The sequence below is a fragment of the Phymastichus coffea genome, unplaced genomic scaffold (assembly GCF_024137745.1).
Source record: "Phymastichus coffea isolate CEN01 unplaced genomic scaffold, Cenicafe_Pcof_1.1 PCOF00021, whole genome shotgun sequence".
Classification (NCBI taxonomy): domain Eukaryota; kingdom Metazoa; phylum Arthropoda; class Insecta; order Hymenoptera; family Eulophidae; genus Phymastichus; species Phymastichus coffea.
Window position 1 is genome coordinate 3364289 of NW_026706832.1, and position 20825 is coordinate 3385113.

Sequence of the window (20825 nt, forward strand, 5' to 3'; positions counted from 1 at the left end):
TTATTCTGTCTAACGTCGTAAGTGTTTCTTGTCTAAGATGCGGGTTTTGTGATAATCGTACATGAAGAGCCTCTTCTTGATCAACAAAAAAGAGCTGTCCATAAGCAGGACTTTCATTCAGGCAGGGATATAGTGCTGTATTGATTTGATAATATATCTGCCCATGAATTTTGAAACAATATGGCCCTGGACGGCGCTGTTGAAAGTTAACTAAATTGGCATTAAAAGAAGCAAACGAAAGCGAATTATTATAATAACGAATGTTATCAAAAAAATCATTTGAATTTGCATGAGTTCCATCAAACAAAGATGATAATTCTTGAGGAAAGTCAGGGGCAGCATCTAGAACTACTGCTCCATGGGAACAACAATCATTGAAAGATAAGCCTTTTTTATCAACTTTTTCCGATTCAAAATGTTTTGCTTTACAATGCTTACATAAAACATTCATTTTTCCTAAATAATCTTGTGCAATTGTAGAATTTCTACGTTCATCATTTATAAGATTACGCGCAACTTGACGCCTAATTCTCTGACATTCAGCATTTCTCAAACGTCTTTGAGCTTGATACACTTCTTCTTCCTCTGGAGTGCGTTTTTTTTTTGTTCTCCCCATTATAAAAAAAAAAAAAATGAATTTGAATGTACAAAGTAAAATACGATAATAATGGTAAATAAATATTTTACTGTTTAATAATCAAAGTATAAATAATAAGGTATTCGATGTTATTAAAATAATAGTATATTCAATGTCTCTCTCGTATAAAATAAAAAACAGTTAAAATCTGTTCCGAAAAGTAGAATGATATAGTACAAATACACGCCAAGTACAAATGTACTTTTTTGGCTTAGTGCATATTCTACTATCAAATTTGGTTTTGTTTTACTTGAAGTTCGTTATCTTTTTTATTTTTTCAATCAATTTTCGTTTTTCTGTGTTCTTTGTTTCTTTATTTCATTATCCAGTTTCGTTTTTTTCTTAATCTTTGTTTTTCAAAATTTCTTTCAAACAGTCAGTATACTTTCTTCTGGTTATTCTTACATAAATTTTCTATTGTGTTCAAAAGTCTATCTAGAAAGCAATATTTGAATATTGCAATTTCTTTCAAGCATCTCTTTCTTAAGAAATTAATTTTTTTGTTAAGTAAGCAGGTGTGAATAAAAACAATAAAATAGAAAGCACTTATGAATAATAATAACGACAACTATATATGATGTAAGTTAACAATTTATAAGCTATTTTTTATTTTCATAAATTAAACATTCCAATCAAATCACTATGAGCGATATATGACTTTATTTCTGTCCAGTAACATATGAAAAGAAAACTAAATTAGATGTATTTTTGTGGCTAATCTTATGCATGTCGTTATACCGTAACAGATCAAATTGAATGTGCCTATATAAGTGCATCAATTTCTCTTGAGGAACCTGAAATGAAAGAAATATATTCATCAATAAATGAAACATCTCTTCTCAATAACAAAAGATGGATATAAGTAGAAAAGCTCATTATAGTGATCGTTAGGCTAACATTTATCCATCTGAGATTTTTTAAATAATTTCAAGACATTGCCATATTTTTCGCTATCAATACACAATTTATAGTCTAAACAATCATGTAATCAAAATATTTATGAGATGGATGTAAGAAATAGTAATAAAATAGTCAAATTATTCCAAGAATAAGTAAGTAATTGAGTAATTGTTTTTAACAATTTTAAAGCGATCACTGATACTTTCTATCAAATGAAATGTCATTACATTGGAATTGCTTCAACTGTTCATCAATATAACATGGCATGCTAAAATGTTAAACTAAAAATGCCTTATTATGTTATTATAAATGCTACCAATATTAGTATATTTTCAAGTAGCAAAAATATCAAATCATATCTGTGCATGAATAAGGTTAGAACTTCTAAATATTTTTGTTTCCAATAATGTATTATATTAACTTACCTAAGGTAATATTTTACTGCTGTTAAAAACAGCAATATGCAGCTTTGCAGAAGAAGAATGAATTGAAAGCTATGTCGATAATTTTATTATGCTTATATGCAAAGATTACACAACAGTGCACAGCAACTACTGCTTTAAAAAAAAAACGTGGTTTCTGTGACGACCGTTCCATTACCATGGACATTACGGTTGCTATAGATTTCAATGACCATATGCGCATGCCCGAGTTCGCGTATTGTCTTATGACCGTCTCGATTGGAGACCCAATATCGCCAAGTACAGAGTAAAGTACTATTTATATTTTAAGCAAAACTGCACAGTTGAAGAATGTACATATCAAAAAATATAAATTTAGTGCTTTCGGATAATCCATATAACATTTTTTAAACGTTCAATCAATGTAATTTATAGAGTATATCTTTTTATTGAAAATATATTTGCAATAACGATTAATAACATTTGCAATAATAATTAGTAGCAATATTAAACGTTAGTTCACTCCCTAGTTTGCCCTAAATATTGTAGAATAAAATAATACTAATTACTTACCTTCTCAAAAATGAATTCTGTAAAAGAAAATATAGGAAAATGTTTTGATATTAAAACAATTTTATTTTTAAGACACATGAGGGATAGGAAAAGTTTTATTAGAATCACGTTCATTACAAATGTTATTTTCATCACATTGATGATTACCGGAGAAAAAAAATGTTTCAATCACATTCCTGGCAAATTACAGTTTAATTATTGATAAGTATCAATTAACACATTACTTGAGTCTTGAATACAAAAGTTTAATCCAATGAAACATTTTATTCTCTAGGTAATTTGATAATTTTCTTACAGGCATAATAAATTATTTATTTTATTAAAACGAACTTACAAATGTGTTTTTATTTCAAAGTATCGGTTATTACAGCTAAAATATTATGCTTATAGCATTATTTACTTTACTTCTTATACAAAAAATGCGATATACTTCTTACACAAACAGTTCGACCGATGTACACACAATAAACAAATTTGAAGCTCTTATATTCTATTTTTACATGCATAAAGACATACGGAACGTTATTTATTTTTTTATTTTTCATTATAAATATTGACTAAGGCCATACTCGATCGCGTTAACATTCATTGTATCTCAACATGCTCACTCATCTTACATTCGCTTAAAGCTTATTTTTATCACTTCCGAATAGGAACTTGAGTTTACATTTTTTTAAACATCAGTCGTGTACAAACTCCAGTCTGTGACTGATAAGTAGGGTACGAAAATAGCTAATAAATAGTGTGAGAGATGAGAGATTATCTTTATATGCATTAATATATACGAAACGTTATATATCTTTTTTCATTATGAATAATGACTAAGGTCATACTCGACCGCGTTAACACTATTCTAAAAGCTATTCAGTCAGTTTTTTCAGTACTGTATTACTTAAAGAGAACTTGAGCTTGCATTTTGTTAAATTAAAGTTGTGTATAAACTTCAGTCATTGACTGATAAGTTTTGTACGAAAATCGATGTAAAAACGTCATAAAAATTTTTTTACTCCTACTACAAACGCGTAATTTGTATTATTTAATCGTTACATATATAAACTGTTATAAAAAGTTATTTTAATTGTTACATTTTAAACTATGACAAAGGAAATACTTGATAATGTTAATATTAACAAAACGTTATTTCAATTTTTTGTACTATAAATTCGCGAGTTTTTTAAAGAATATATTCATGAGCGTGTATATGACTCCTATCTCACTTTACTTATCATCTTTTTTTCAAGGAAACTCAATCAATCAGACTTATGTATATAATGCAGTAAAAAATGGAGCTTGCATTTAGTCAATGAGGACAATGAGCACTGAACGTTAAATAGATATAAAGTCGTACCAAAAAAATTAGTTGTAATTGTATTAAGAAATAGTAGAAAATTAGAAAAGAAGCGAATTTGAACGTAAATGCATTATAAAAAAAATGAAAAGTAAAAATATTCTCAATACTTATTTTGATTAAAAGAAAATAGCATATAAGCTATTGTTTCTTATAAAAGAAAAAGAAAACAACCTCATTCTGGAGCCCTGCGCTTGGGAAATTTTCTGACGTTCATACACTCCTGTGGAGTTAAACGCTGATGATCGAAGTCAGCAACGATGTCGGTCATGTTTGGGCAGGTAATAGTTGTCAATGAACCTGTGAATAAAAAATACGATAATTTATTTGAGAAATATAAAATAGTAAAATCAATATTTTATCTGAAGTAATGGGACAAAAATAAACGTACCACTTTCAGTGATTCGTCCTGTAACAGTCACGAAAACACCAATAGGAAGTTCCTCTGTCGGGTTGAAGTTGGTTACTTCCAAGTTCACCTTCAAAGTTCCGTCAGTTATTGCTGAGCTACCGTAGCTTGATCTTGCTCCGTAATGATTCTCTACCAATCGAAATTTCTGCTTCAAGTAACCAGTTAACTCTGTAAGAATTTCAGATATTACATTATATACAAATTGAGTTACATACAAACACAACTTTTTAATAATCAGATCAGATTAAAAATTGTAAAAATCATGCATTCACAATACAATATTTACATATTATAGATATACACTTGAATATGATTTTAGCGAAACAATAAAATTTCATTGAACTGCGATAATTTTTACAACTAAAGAGAAATTAACTTGAAAAATTAAAAAGTACTCACTAATCAATCCAGAAGTGTGCTCTGCAATAGTGTCAAACCCAACGTCAAGTGGTACCTCATTGAACGGAACATTTACGTTGCGAAATCCTAGTATTCAATGTCAGTGCCTGCTTGGATAATGATTTCATAAGGCACATATCCTTCACTTTCTTTCTTGGCGTACTTTTGGCCTTGAGCTTTAGTAAGCCTGCCGATGATGTGTAGTACCTGCAAAAAGAATGGTATTATAGTCATGCAATTATAAAATAAATAATTTATTCTTTTTTTTTTCTATTTACTCTATTGATTTGTATCTCAGGCTCGTACTTTGCTATCAGCTCTCGCTGCCACACACAGCATAAAACCTTTTTTGTTCTGTTGCTCAACACGAATTTGAATAAACGAAATTGTCCTTGCTTTCCAACGTCACGTGCAGCAGTTATTTCGTCAACATATCCAATAATCTCGCTGCGAACAATCGAATTACAAAATATATTACAAAAATTTCCAAAAAAATATTGAAGTTATACATTTATGACACTTACGTGGTCTTGTCTTTGTCCACTAACTCGTCAAAGCCATCATCGTCAGTCAGCTGGTATTGAAGATTATTTGAAGGGTCCATTGTTAGTGGATAGAAACTGAAAAAAATATTATTTTTAAATGAAAGGAGGTTTCAGCATCTTACTCAGATTCATGAGAAATGCAATTTAACCACGTGGTGTGTCGGATATGACAATTTTTTTTCTATGTTAACTTCAACTTAAAAATTCATAAAAAATACAATGAACGCATTTCATAATTAACTTCAACTGCAAATATTATTATAATCGTTAAATAACACATACGTATGTTATAAAAGCAATTTGAAAATAACATTTTTTGCAGACATAACCTTTCACGCTACAACGCGATTATGCACAACGAATGTGTTTACCGTGATTACGATGGATTAAATATTTTTTCAACTTACCTCGGGGAACGTGGCCTGTCTTGCTCTCAACTCTCAACAGCTCACTAAAGATGGAGGACCACGAATAACTGCTCACGGTACGCTGACACTGATGAATGTTGAATGCGACCTCTATTGTTCTAAAACTATATTTCACTCTTCCTACTTCGCATCTCACTCCCTCTATCTCCGTCTCACTAACGCATCACGTGACTACCTCTTAACCAATCACATCACGAATAGATTGGCTTCACTTTCGCTCGGGTCTTTTTCTTATAAGGGGATACTATAAAAGCTATAATTTATGAAGTTGCTTATTAAATTGATTTGTTTATTAAATCATTAATATTAACGCGTGTATTATGTTAAAGCACGCAGATTAACAGAAGAATGCTCGATTTGCAAAGTATCAATTCTAGTAATTATCGAAACGCTATTGACTATAAAAAGACGTGTGATCTTTAAAATATTAACGTCAATGTCAGATGCTTTCTACGTTCGAAATTTGAAGTCAAAACACGTGTACCAATGTGTTCTCTGGACATAAAATCAATATTATAACCGTTCAAGAAATAAATATTATTTCTCATTACGATTATGTACCTGAAAAAGATCAGTCGGTAGTATAAATTTACACTTTTGTGTGATAATACCCTGTCAAAAGGAACTGCATCCTCATACCCAGATAATTAATAAGAGCTGTATAAATAGACATGAGTTATTTTCTGAAAAGAACCGTTATAAATTATATCTAAAAAAAAGTTAAAACCAAAGGAAAAACATAACATTGAGTAGGAATTGAACCCAACTCGAGACGTCGGTCTAACTTCATACTTAATGAAGTTAGAATTTATATTGAAATTATAAATATAAAAATTATGATGTATATGATAATATATTAGTTTATTAAAGTTGAATTAACTTTTATTAAAGTATATTCATTCACTTAATGCAATGGCAAGAACGGGATAAATGGCAAATAATAAGAAAACTTATGATTGTACTTTTTATTAATCTCGTCATCATACAAATTAATTGTGAGAAAAAGAAATTTTATCTATGGTATCTACGTGGACTGGAACCCGGGACGACAAAAATGAAACCAAGCAGCACGCGTTAGCCATCTCGGCTATCAACGCACTAGTATCGTGTAGTACGAAAGTTACATATGTTGATAGAAATGTACGAGGGTTTGTGATTAAAAAAGGGGCTTAAGTTGTAGATATTTGCTGTAATAATTAAGATATTTCGATATGCACAATAAAAAAAAAAAAAATTGCATCGAGTGGGAATCGAAGCCTCTATTCTGGTCGAAGAGAAAAGATTTGCCGAGACGAAATTCTCTTCCAGTGCTCAAACTCGCACTCTTGCTTCGCCCCGCCCATCGGCTAACGTGATTGGTCAGACGCACATTCTCTTCTTCTCCTCTGTATATTAGACGCACGTTTGGTATTCCCCTCTCGCGCCGAACGAAAATGTGCGTCAGATTCGGGGCTTTGGCCACTACGGGGCGCTCGAACCAGTAACATTTGTCGGGCACGCTCGGAAGTATTGCTGTCCGCAATCTCCCTACTAATCTCTGCTTTTAAGGCATTAGTGGCAGTGATTCCTGGTGGGAGATTTATTTTTATTTCTGGTTTTAATCCACGTTTAAAGCATACAAATGCATTTTCTTCTAAAGCATTTTTCTCATCGATGTCTATGGAATCGGTATTGTCTTGTCTCTTTTTTGGATCTATTATCCAAGTGGTTAATAGACGAATTCTATTAGTGTATGTTAAGACCTTTTCATTGTCTTTCTGGTATTCATTTCCCAGTTCTCCTAACAATTGATTCATGGTTTGAGGTGGCGCAAAAATATCAGCTAAATGGGATATAAATCCGTTAATAGTTTTGAAATTGATGCCAACAATTGTTGATCTTGCCTCTTCTTCTAATTTTCCTTTTATTAGTTTCACGAGATCTTCTTCACATTTTGAAGGCAACATAATTAAGGCTTCCCTACAACCTTCTGTAAATGGTACCCATTGGTTAGGGTTTCCATTGAAGTTGGGTACAACATTTAAGGCATCTTTTAGTTGGATGGTTTGCTTTACGGTCTTTGGATTTCTTGATCCATTTTAGTAAAATTTGATTTTCTAACGTGGTTTTCGCATATGGACTTATTTAAAACTTCGTCACTGATATCTATAGTGACGTCGTCTAAATCTTCTCTAGAACCTAATCAGCTATTTAGAGCTGACCTCCCTATTAGCCCTTCCGATCCGTTATTTATTTTTAGATTATCTAATTCTTCGTTAAATCTTTTCAATTTATCTAGGTCAGGGTATAAATTATCGCTAATATCGGATTTTGGGGTTATAGTTTTTTTCTCGTCAGATTTTTTCTGTATAAATTCGTCGGAATGCCTAAGCCGTCCAGAACTAATACCTACCGTCCAAGATGTAGATGGATTTCGGGCTTGGCTACGCGTTAATCGTTTATCACCCAGTTCTTTATTATTCATTAAGAGAACGAAAAAGAGGAAAAAATATTTTTATATATTTATAGGGAAGCAGAGGCGTTTATTGTTGGATTATTAGTTTATTCTCTTTTTTTTTTTTTTTTGGTAAGTGTATAATTCAGGAAAAAAATAATATGTATTTAATCTTTTAATTGAGATTTATTAAGAAAAAAAACAAAATAAGTTATAATTTTTGCAAGATTTCTTGAATTTCTTTTTCCTTCAATTTTATTTTTCTATCTAAATCTTCTATCTCCTTTGTCCTTAGTCTGTCCTCCTCTATTTTCCTCTTTTCTTCTTTACTTCATTTTATTTTCCTTAATATTCTTTCATCCGGAGCAAACAATTCTTCACGCAGCCTCTTTAGGTCCTTTTTGCTGCAATATTTTTTTATTTTCTGTTGTGCCTCTTTTACAGGCTCTCGCGTACTTGTTGGGGTCAGCATTTTCTTCGGTATAGGCGCCAATTTCTCAAATGTCTGTACGCAAGATCTGCAGTAGTACGGGTCGTTGCCGTGCTTACAATTGAAGGCCTTGTTATTAGCTAATAAATTTTTTATACGTAAATCTAAATCCCTTCGTTCCCTATTTATTTGGAACTGTTTTTTTCTTTCAGCCTCATAAATGTGTTTGGGTAGAGCGTCGGGATGCTTCTGGATCTCCCTTGCTAATCTCCTACGTTGACACTTAGTCAAATTCTTCCTAATGGACCGATTTTCTGAGTTCACTAAAATCGAATAGATGAGAAGGGAAGGAGGAAAAAAAATTGTTAAGTATCATGTTTGATCAAAATACAAATGAAAAACTAACACTATCTTAAGCTTTTTAGCTTTAAACTAATAAAATTACTATCCTAAAAATATTTTTAATTAATTAATTTACAATTTTAAATTCTCTAATTTTAAAGTTAATTTCGCGATTTTTGCAGTTAAAACTTTATTTGAAATTGCGTTTTTGGAGAATAATTTTTCCTTAATTCCTGATCGCTTCCTAAGTTTTTTTATTTCCTTTTTTAAAGCTGTATTAGCTTCGATCAGGTTAACGCAGAGATGTCCTAAACTAGATATCTGGTTAATTCTGTCCTTATTTTCTAACTCTAATTCTGTAACACGTGCACTTAGACTACGACCGTTCTGATTAATTTTTGTAATATCGTGACTATGATTATCTACCCGACCTATTACCGAGTCCTGACTTTCTCTTATTATTACAATATCCTCTACAACCTGGTCTACCGTCTCTATTAAGTCGTATGAAACACTGCTAAATTCTACGAAAGGAGGCATAACAGAAAGTAGAAAAAAAAGGGTTAGATTTCACTAATTTTTACCGCACAATTCTTATTTTTAGTATAATTATTGATTTAATTATTATTAATTCTAATCTATTTGATTAATTCTTCATTTCACAATACTTATTTTTTCTTTTTTATTTATTTCGTTACAGAAATAAAATTATCATTAAACAATATCTCCGCTTTCTTTTAGCATTTATATATATTTTTTTCAGATAATTTCTAATAATATCTTTTCCAATTTTATTGATTTTCAATTTTATTGTATTTGATATGTAATAATTTTCTCTAGTTTCTGCATTTGATTTATTTTAGATTCTAATGTTTTTTTTTTAATTTTAACTGTTTCAATTTTATTAATTAAATCTTTGCAACTTCTCAATTTTGTTGCCCCGTTTTTCTTTTTCAAATTCGTTATTTTTTTTCAAATTCGTTATATTTTTTTCAATTTTGTTATTTTATATTAAATTCGTTATTTTTCTGATTTCGTTACTTTATTTCAAATTTGTTATATTTTTCAATTCCATTATTTAATTTAAAAAAAAAAAGAAGATAGGAAAGTGTGAGGTTGTTAGTATTCTAAAAAGCTCTTTTTCTCCAACATATCCCTCCGGGGCCTCCAAAAATTTTATGAAGATTAGAGTACCACACACACATTTCCATTTAAATAAAATTAATTTAAATAATTAAAGATAAAAATAGTACATAGAGGGCCATCTGTGTGAAGAGGGCCTAAAACACTTGAATGAGGCTACTCCCTTACACACAGCCCCCGACCAATTAGTGTTCGAATTTCGCTTACGCTTAAGACACTCCCCAAATTTTCCAACCAATTAAATCAGGAAAATTTGAGTTCGTTCTGCCCAAAAATGACAAGGAATTTAGACTCTCTTGCAAATAGCATAAAAGGAAGCTCTTGAAAAAAAATAGGCAGTTTTTATCCCAGTTCGTTCCAGTTCGGTATTTCATGAAAAGAACCTCCGTGTGTGTGGAAAATAAGTACAAAAAAGTAAGCAAACGAATTTCATAAAAAATCCAAAACTCTAATTCGATTCATTTCTTTCCTCATTCTTTTCTTTCTTAGTTTCGCGTACGGTTTTTTTTATTTTAGATAGTTACACTCGATTGCCAAGCGTGTCTTCGGGTGCATATTATATAGGCTCCCTGTTACGTTATTTTATTGCGAAGAGTGTGGTAAAATAACGCGCAGCACATCTATATTGCCAAGCGTGTAATATAGTAAAGCTTCAATCCTCCGTCGCCGAAAAAAGAATTTCCGGCGATAGTGGCAACGCACGTCCCGGTTATTGTCCGACGGGATAGACCAAAGTGCGCCTGAGAAATATGTCTTGTCAACCGACGTCACATCAGAGATTAAACGCTGACTGAAAGAATTTGACTTATAAAATTGAAAATGAAAATGATTTAAAAAAATTAATTTAGACTCTGTTCAGCTTATTTAATATTAGACGCAATCAAATGATACCTTGATTATAGAGGAATGCAAACTCTACAAATCAATATGATCAAGCATATGGATATTTGCATTTTTTGGAAAATTATGCACTTTTTAAGAAAAGTGAACTTGTTCAAAAAATCAATATATTTCAAAATGGTAATCTACTTTTTGGCTTATATTTTTTTCATATATTTGGTATACCAATAATTTTAAACATATACCTGTCCAATATCCCGTTTTTGCTTTTTCAAGGGGAAAAATAATAAACAACTTTTTTTTACATTCAGTAAGAAAAGGAATTTATTTATAATAAGCAAAATATATTATTCTACTTTGTGATGTCGCTCATCACTTATTATTTATATTTAGTTCATACTCTCGAGGTTTCTTGCATTATTAAGTTAGAATTCATTTGAAATTGAACGAAGTAAGTATATAGATATATATCTAAAGTTATTTATAAAGTATAATTTCAATTAAAAATTAAATTTATCAAATAAAGTATATATAACTATTTGAAATTAAATTGAGGAAATACAGGCTCTGCCTTAGTGTTTCCTCAATTGTCCGATGGGTCCCATGGATAGAGCATAAGTCTCTCTTGAAGGAAAGATATGATTCAGCCAAAGTTTTTCATAGCGTGAAGTGTGCTATTAGTCGAGCGTAAATAACAATAGGAGAAAGAAGGCTTGTTTAGCAGGTTGCTGTAACACAGTAAAAATGAAAAAATCATCTAGGAGCTCATAGATAGGATCGTTACAACGTATATATTCATATAATAGACGGTATTACTATATTTGCTTATTTATTTATTTCCAGAGTCAAAAATGCATGACCTGGTCTCAAAATTGGTACATTGAACTGGATTATTTCTAACTAACCTAAAAACTAAGATAAATTTTGTCCAAAATATGCAATATACTTAATAAAGTATATTTATCTTAAATCTTCTTTCTTCACCAGAATCTGGTTAGATATTGTCTAACTGTACTCATGTACTCCATTGATGCTTTATTACTTCTTACATATGAGATCTTATCTATGTTACTAATTGTGAATTTCGTCAGACATGGGAGGGAGGCCAATAGCACAAGTGACCCTTGATGAAAAGGAATGTGGGAAAAAAATCATGTGACTAAATCTCTGACACATAGTGGTAGGCGATTTCCCCGATTATGTAGAAAGGCGCTAGATTGTTGGTGAAATCAAAAATCGTCAAGGAAAATATCAGTTTGTCAGAAACAAAGATGACTGCTGCCACCAAAGTTTTTTCTTCATCGCCATTCACTTCATCTGAACACCTTCAGTTAGCTATTTCCATGGTAGTGTGACGTCCGGGTCACTATCTCAGGTACGTCTGAGGCGGACGTTATCTCAGGTGCTCTTTTTGGTTTGCGTGCGTACGTCTAAACCGGGATGAGCAATTGAAGAATCAGAGCTTTCTATTTCGCATTTCGCGTTAAAAGAGGAAAAAAAAAGTTTGGACTGCAAGTCTTCCATCAAACACCAGGATCCAATGGAATCGGGACTCGGATGTGAATATCCTAGACCTTGCTGGAATTTTCACATAAAAAGAATTTAATTTATTTTCTAACGGCGCGATTTTCTTATAGAAAAGTATCCCAATTCCTGCTGAAATACTTTTCGAAGTCTTATTCTCTCGAGTTTCGATTTGGCTACTCTAATCAGAAGAGCAAAAAGAGAGATAGCAATAAAAAAAAATTTAGTTTTGACTTACTTTTTCCTTTTATTCAACGTAATTGTCTGGTACTTGGAGAGTGGTATCTTACTGGACCTGGCACTTGGTCGAACTTTGTAGAACAAGGTAAAACTGGAAACCTGGCGAGGAGCGAGAGAGTGTGAGACTTTTTTCGCTCGCGCACGTCCTTTTAAAACCTTTTAAAGGTGGTTGGGAGGAAAATCCCTCTTTCAGTCCCTCAAAATTTGGAAAGAGTGGAAATGGCAGCAGGTTTTAATTGGCTGACTGAGATTTCCTCCCTTTTCTCTTTCAATTTTCGGGCCCTAATTGGTTCAGGGGCGTGGTGAAAATCGGGGGCGTGCGTTTAATGGGCCCTATCTCGTTAGATGGCTCTCCAAGTACCATTTTCGTTACAAATTTTCTTATAACTATTAATTTATTTTGTTATATAAATTGTTGTAATTAATTCTTAATAATAACGCAGTTTTCTTAATATTTAAACATATTTTACGCGAAAATCTCTAATCCTACGTGTTTACAATGAGTAACTGAAATAATTAACTAAATTTGTTGTTTAAATAATATGGAATGAGAAAGGAGTGATTATGCATTATTTAGGAATCGTATTCGTTTACATAAAGCTTAATAAATAGTTAATTGTGGACTATCTAATTGATTTATTATTTTATCTAATGGAATTCAATTTTATTTATTATAAACATAATTTTAATTTATGTCGCATTTATGTAATTGTTTTTTGAATATTTATCCAATTTTTCAACTTATAGCTTCAAAACTTTTGGATATTTTCGTTGATTGTGCGGAAACTACGTTTTTAATCAAAAAGTGTGCGGGAGGTTTTAGGAAGCTGCGAAATTCTCCTATCATGCTATTATTTTCTCAATTCATTTATACAAAGATAATTATTAAATTTTTTTTCTATGGTAAAAGTTTTAGCTTCCAAAAGTGGGAACTTTTGGGAGCTATCGTGTAACAGGATGCAGGCAGAATTCCGCGGCTTCTTTACTCTATATCTAAACCTACTCAAAAAAACTTTACGATCTTTCGGAGTAAAATTCGGAAAGTGCGCGGCAAAGGGACGGGTATTTTCACTTGTTCTCCTGCCGCTTCAGCTGAATATTTTCCCTTTTCTCACTCACAGAGCTAAAATTTAAGTAACGTATTAAATGCATATACACGCAAAAGCACACGGGAAAAAAAAAACAAATTTTGTTGATAGTAAACGGCCCGACGTTACAGTAGTAATATAAAAAAACTAAGGATACAGATCTATCTATGAAGTTACAGTATCTATGAAAATTGACAATTGACTTTGAACCTTCGAAATGTATACGTCACGAATTTTCTGTTTCGGATTTCAACAAAAGTAAATAGTTGATTGACATGTAGTTTAGATTTTAAAAGTTCATAGAAAGGTCGCTTTTTCTTGATCATTACAATAATCCGTACTTAAATATTAATTGAAAGTTATTAAATTTACTTTATTATTAAATTTACAAATAGTGGCAATCAAATTCGCAAAAATATTTTCGGTCATAAGTTTTATGAAGGACGTTTTACCGTACTTCCAAAAAGTATTTTATCAAAGTTTAGTTTGTATCTTTATGAAAATGACCGGCTTTGTGAATCTTATAATAGAAAGTGTAATAAAATAAGCCCGGAAAGAAAGAAACTCGATGAGATAGTAAAAGATCTTGATGATTATGAGAAGAGCAGTGATAATGTAGAAATTTACCGAAGGTACAGACAGAAAACTATTGATAATATTAGTCCAGCCAAGTTCGTACATAATCTCTACGACTTAGATATGTACCTACACAAGTTATACAAAAATCCACAGCCTATGAGAAATTTATCTTTTTATGAGACATTCAGCTTTCTTCATACTACAATATGCCATATATGTAAAAAGCTCTTCGACCCTGAATAGGATACAAAAGATCGCAATCATTGTCACTTTATGGGAAAATATCGAAGACCTGCTCATAGCTCATATAACATTACTTATCAAGAATCAAGAACTATATCCGTATTTTTTCATAATTTCAGCGGATACAATGCACACCTTTTCATTAAAGAGATTACTAATGAGTTCTCTGATCGAGTTAGTCTTCTTCGACAAAGAAAAATTATATATCTTTATTTAAATATGTGGAATGTAGTGACATTAATCTACGATTCGTTGATTCATTCCGATTTATGGCTTCATCTCTCGACAAACTGTCATCGCTCTTAGAAAAACATAATATTCTAAAGCGCCACTTCCAACTAGAAGCTAGATACATCATGCAACAGATCGCTTTATTGAAGAGAAAAGGTTTCTTTTTCTATGATTATATCATTAATGAAACTTGAGCAGATATCTCTTCCATAAAAACAAGATTTTTACATCAGTCTTTATGCTTCGTATATCAGCAACGAGGAGTAGGCTCACGTGGAAGAGGTTTGGAGAACATTCAATATCACAGATCTTGGCAGCTATTCGGATCTATAATTTACGACTAATGTTCTCTTATTGGCTGAAGTATTTGAAAACTTAAGGGCCAAATGTCGAACGGCGTATCATTTGGATCGACATGCTCATGTATATCCAGCACGGTATTCGCGGTAGAATCAGCCAGTGTTGTAGCAGGTACGCTACCACGAACAATCCATACATGGGGAATGACTATGATCCACAGAAAGATGACAAAGATTTGATGTATTTCGACGTCAAAAACCTTTACGGATGGAGTATGATTGATTCTTTTTCATACGGTGATTTTGAATGGTGCGACATTGACTTAAACTTTTCTTTTGATATTCACGATGATTCACCCTTTGGATACATACTTGACGTGAATTGGAGTATCCAAAAAAAATTCACGATGCGCACAAAGATTTGCCATTTTGACCGGAGCACAAAATTGCTCCGGAATCCAAACAGAAGAAGGTCATGACAACTCTCGATGATAAGAAGCGTTACGTAATCCACTATAGAACTCTGAAACAAGCAATAATGTATGGCTTACACATCGGCAAGATACATCGGACTTTAAAGTTTAAGCAGAGCCCATGGCTCAAGATATACATTGATTAGAATAGTGAGATGTGTAAACAAGCGAAAAATGCATTAAAAAAATGCTATACAAACTGTTCAACGATGCAGTGCACGGCAAGACTATGAAGAACGAAAAGAAACACATCGATGTTAAGTTGGTAAATAAGTAGGAGGGGCGATACGGTGACGAAGCTCTGATAGCTCGACCAAATTTTCACAGTAGTGATATTTTCCACGACGAACTGGTGGCGTTTCAACTATTACGGACGAAAATCACAGTGAGAATATCCATTTGCATAGGTCTTGCTGTTCTCGACTTGTCCAAGACTCTCGTGGATCGATTTCACTACGACTATATGGCAGTGCTGTTGGTGAACGTTGCAAGCTTCTATACACCGACACGGACAGTCTAGTGTATGAGATCACCAATGTAGCCATGTATGACCTCATACGTCGAGATATTCATGAATTCAAAACATCAGATTTTCCAGAACCAAATTAGTTCAATATTACAAGAGACAATAAAAAAGTGGTTGGTAAGATGAACGAAGAGAACGCTGGAATGCTCATGCTATAGTTTGCTGGACCCAAAAGCAAAATGTATACAGGGTGTCCAAAAAGTAACGATACACCTGAGAAATTTTCTAAGCCGGTTATTTTTTTAACCGGGTGAAGGTTGTTCTTGAAGTAACTTTTTACGAGGAATCCGATGGTAACCTTGGATTTGACCTTGAACCTCATTTTCAAGGTTATTTTGAGGTCAACCTCATTTTTTTAAATGGAAACGCCTATTTTTTATGGCGGAATCGGAAAGAGCGGAAAATTTTACGTCCAGATATGTATTGAGGTATGAGGTTGAGGTAACCCCTAGAGGTCAACTGGAGGTCAAAGTATGAATTCTTAAAAATCTCGCGAATTCACTGGTTAAATAAAACAAACAAAAGGATAACCCCAGGTAACTTTCAACGGTGCTCTTTAATTTGTTCTTGAACCTCATTTTCAAGGTTATTTTGAGGTCAACCTCATTTTTTTTAATGGGTACCCCTATTTTTTATGGCGGAATCGAAAAAAGTGAAGACTCTCACGTATGGATGAGTTGAGGTTTGAGGTTAATGTGACCTCTAGCGGTCAGATGAAGGTCAAACTGTGGCTTTGTAATAGTACCGGGATTTTAGTGGTACAAGGAAGCAAATAAAGGTCATGGAAACCCCCATTTTCGACAGCGGCAATCGAAAGAGCGGAAAATTTCACATCCAAATATCTACTTAGATCATAAGTCAAGGGCGAACTTCAAGTTTAAGGTCAGTCGAAGGTCATCCAAACTTAAAGACGCCCTAAAATTTTTTAAAGTTTTTTTCATAATGGAGAAGGGTATTTATTTAGTAATTGCCCATCGGAGATCCGTGACCTTGAATTTAACCTTCAAGCTCATTATCAAGGTTTTTTCAAGAACAATTTTTTTTACTTTTAGCGTTACCCGGGAACAACGACGTGGACGTCGTAAAATCTGTCCCCTTGGGGTGCTTTATTTTCGTGAGTTCCCCTCGCCTCTCACGATCGGGGTGCTTGATTTTCGTGAGTTCCCATCGCCTATCAACAATGATGTTTTACGCTTATTTTCTTAATAACTTGATTAGCCGGTTAATCTTTTTAAGGTTACTATAGGTATGGACCTATTCATTGAAAATCCACTAACAATTTCACTTGATTCTATCCTTAGGAAATGTACTATGCCTAACTTTATCGTTTTGAGCTTATTCTTCGGGACAATTGCATTTTCAAAAATTAATATTTAAAAAAGCAACATATTTGAAAAGATTTCACCATTCGAAAATCTCCATAAAGCATTAGTGCATTAGTCGGACTGTAGTAGAACTTTTTTGTAAAAGTACTCAAATTATAATTTTCATTTTTTGAAAACATTTATTTGGGTTGCAAACTTTTTGTTTTTAATTCTGATTGATTTTTGAGTAAATTTCGATTCGCTGACTTAAAATGGAACGCCTCACTGAACGAGAAAGAATATTACTTCTTATGATGAGAGGCTGGGGTGGAGTAGAAAGATCTTACAGGGCAGTGAGAAATCTTTTTAATGAGACATTTCGGGTTAATAGAACTCCAATTGCTGTGTCTACTGTTCAGAATACTATTTCAAGGTTTGTAAATTTTGGCAATGTCAGAAATCTACCTAAGTCAGGCAGACCACGCTCAGCAACAAATGAAGAGAATTTATTAAATGTTCTATTATCATTCACTGAAAATCCACATAATTCCATCCGCAGAGTTGCTCAAGAGCATGACATAAGTACATCGTCCGTACATATCATTTTAAAAACAGCAAAATTCCATCCGTTTAAAGTACACCTGGTTCACAAGTTGAATGAAGACGATTTCGATCGTCGTGTTGAGTTTTGTGAAGATATGATGGCACGCATAATTGAAAATCCAAATCTTCCATCAAACATAGTTTTCTCTGATGAAGCAACTTTTCAACTTGACGGAACATTAAATCGACATAATTGCAGGTACTGGGCTGCGGAAAATCTACACTGGATGCGAGAAGATAAATCGCAATATCCGCAGAAGTTGAATGTTTGGGCTGGAATAGTGAATAATCGAATCATAGGGCCATTCTTTATTGATGGTAACTTAAACGCTCAAAATTATGAAGAGATGCTTCGTAATCAAATAGTTCCAGCAATTAGAGAAATAGTCGGAGACAATTTCGAAAATACATGGTATCAGCAGGATGGTGCTGCAGCTCACTATGGACGAGACGTTCGAATTTACTTAGATGAGGTGTTTGATAATCGGTGGATAGGAAGGAGAGGCACAATTGAATGGCCAGCTAGGTCCCCCGATTTGACGCCTTTAGATTATTTTTATTGGGGTTATCTAAAGGATCGGGTATACAAAACTAAACCCCAAAACTTGGACGAATTACGTCAAAGGATCATAGACGAATCAGCTCTCATTCCCACTGAAATGATCCAAAATGCTGTTGATGCTTTTTACCACCGATTAGCTTACTGTCAAGAAGTGAACGATGAACAATTCGAGCACTTAAAATAAGATGTGCTGATGTAAGATAAATCATACGTGAGAGGCCAGGGGAACTCACGAAAATCAAGCACCCCGATCGTGAGAGGCGAGGGGAACTCACGAAAATAAAGCACCCCAAGGGGACAGATTTTACGACGTCCACGTCGTTGTTCCTGGGTAACGCTAAAAGTAAAAAAAATTGATCTTGAAAAAACCTTGATAATGAGGTTGAAGGTTAAATTCAAGGTCACGGATCTCCGATGGGCAATTACTAAATAAATACCCTTCTCCATTATGAAAAAAACTTTAAAAAATTTTAGGGCGTCTTTAAGTTTGGATGACCTTCGACTGACCTTAAACTTGAAGTTCGCCCTTGACTTATGATCTAAGTAGATATTTGGATGTGAAATTTTCCGCTCTTTCGATTGCCGCTGTCGAAAATGGGGGTTTCCATGACCTTTATTTGCTTCCTTGTACCACTAAAATCCCGGTACTATTACAAAGCCACAGTTTGACCTTCATCTGACCCCTAGAGGTCACATTAACCTCAAACCTCAACTCATCCATACGTGAGAGTCTTCATCACTTTTTTCGATTCCGCCATAAAAAATAGGGGTACCCATTAAAAAAAATGAGGTTGACCTCAAAATAACCTTGAAAATGAGGTTCAAGAACAAATTAAAGAACACCGTTGAAAGTTACCTGGGGTTATCCTTTTGTTTGTTTTATTTAACCAGTGAATTCGCGAGATTTTTAAGAATTCATACTTTGACCTCCAGTTGACCTCTAGGGGTTACCTCAACCTCATACCTCAATACATATCTAAAAATTTTCCGCTCTTTCCGATTCAGCCATAAAAAATAGGGGTTTCCATTTAAAAAAATGAGGTTGACCTCAAAATACCCTTGAAAATGAGGTTCAAGGTCAAATCCAAGGTTACCATCGGATTCCTCGTAAAAAGTTACTTCAAGAACAACCTTCACCCGGTTAAAAAAATAACCGGCTTAGAAAATTTTTCAGGTGTATCGTTACTTTTTGGACACCCTGTACATGTATCTAGTACAGCATTTATTTTTAAAGAAATATGTTTCTTTAAGGTCTCCTTCATTTGAGCATGGAATAATGTTTTAGCATGCCTCAAAAACGTATTCAAATACAGATTTTTTAGATTGGTTATTCCATCAGTCTTTATTCTGTTTTTGACCGCACTATTGATGTCGTTCAAGCAAACTGTTGAGTCTATACATAGCGTGAGAGTTCAGAATGAAAATCCAATAAAGATGGCAAAAGGGATAAGGGATTCTGTGTTGAATGCTACGATTATATTCGAGGACTACGTCAAATGTCTCCGAGAAAATATGATTCTAAGCCAATAGTAAAAGTCTATCAGATCATGTCATCATCAGTTGTACAGCGACAGACAGAGATAGCACTCAATTCACATGACGAAAAACACTTCTTGCTACCTGATATTTCTCGACAAGCGAGGCATAAAGCAAAACTTTTCACTACATGGAGAATGCGAAGTAATTTGGAATCAACAAGAAGCTCTCAATAAACAGCGAGAAATTTTGAGTGAACAAAAAGCTCTCGATAATCAGCAAGATGATAACGGCTCGATTGCACCATCAAGTGAAAGGGACAGCAATCATGAAGACAGCAGTTCATCGGATTCGGAAAGCAGCAGCAGCGAAAATGAAAATATACCTGAAGTGAACAAAGAAGCGGCGTCCAGGCACTTCAAAAGGTCCAACAGGGGCGTGCCGCCCAGGAGGTATATGCCCGACAACAATAGCTGGCAAAAAGCTATGGACGAGGAAATCAACTCACTCAACGACAATGGCACATGGGAAATCATGCCACGGCCGGACGGCAGAGACATTGTGACCTGCAAATGGCTCTTCAAGACGAAAACAAATGCTGAGGGGCGGGTAGAAAGACATCAAACCATATTTGTCGCACGCGGTTTCTTGTAAAAATATGGAATCGACTACGATGAAGTGTTTGCGCCTGTCGTAAAACAGACGACCTTCCGCACATTTATAACAGTAGCAGGATATACAGGTATGCACGTGAAACATTTTGATGTGAAGACTGCTTTTCTCAATGGAAAATTAAAGGAAGTCATCTACATGCAACAACCCGACGGCTACGTTCAAGGAGGAAA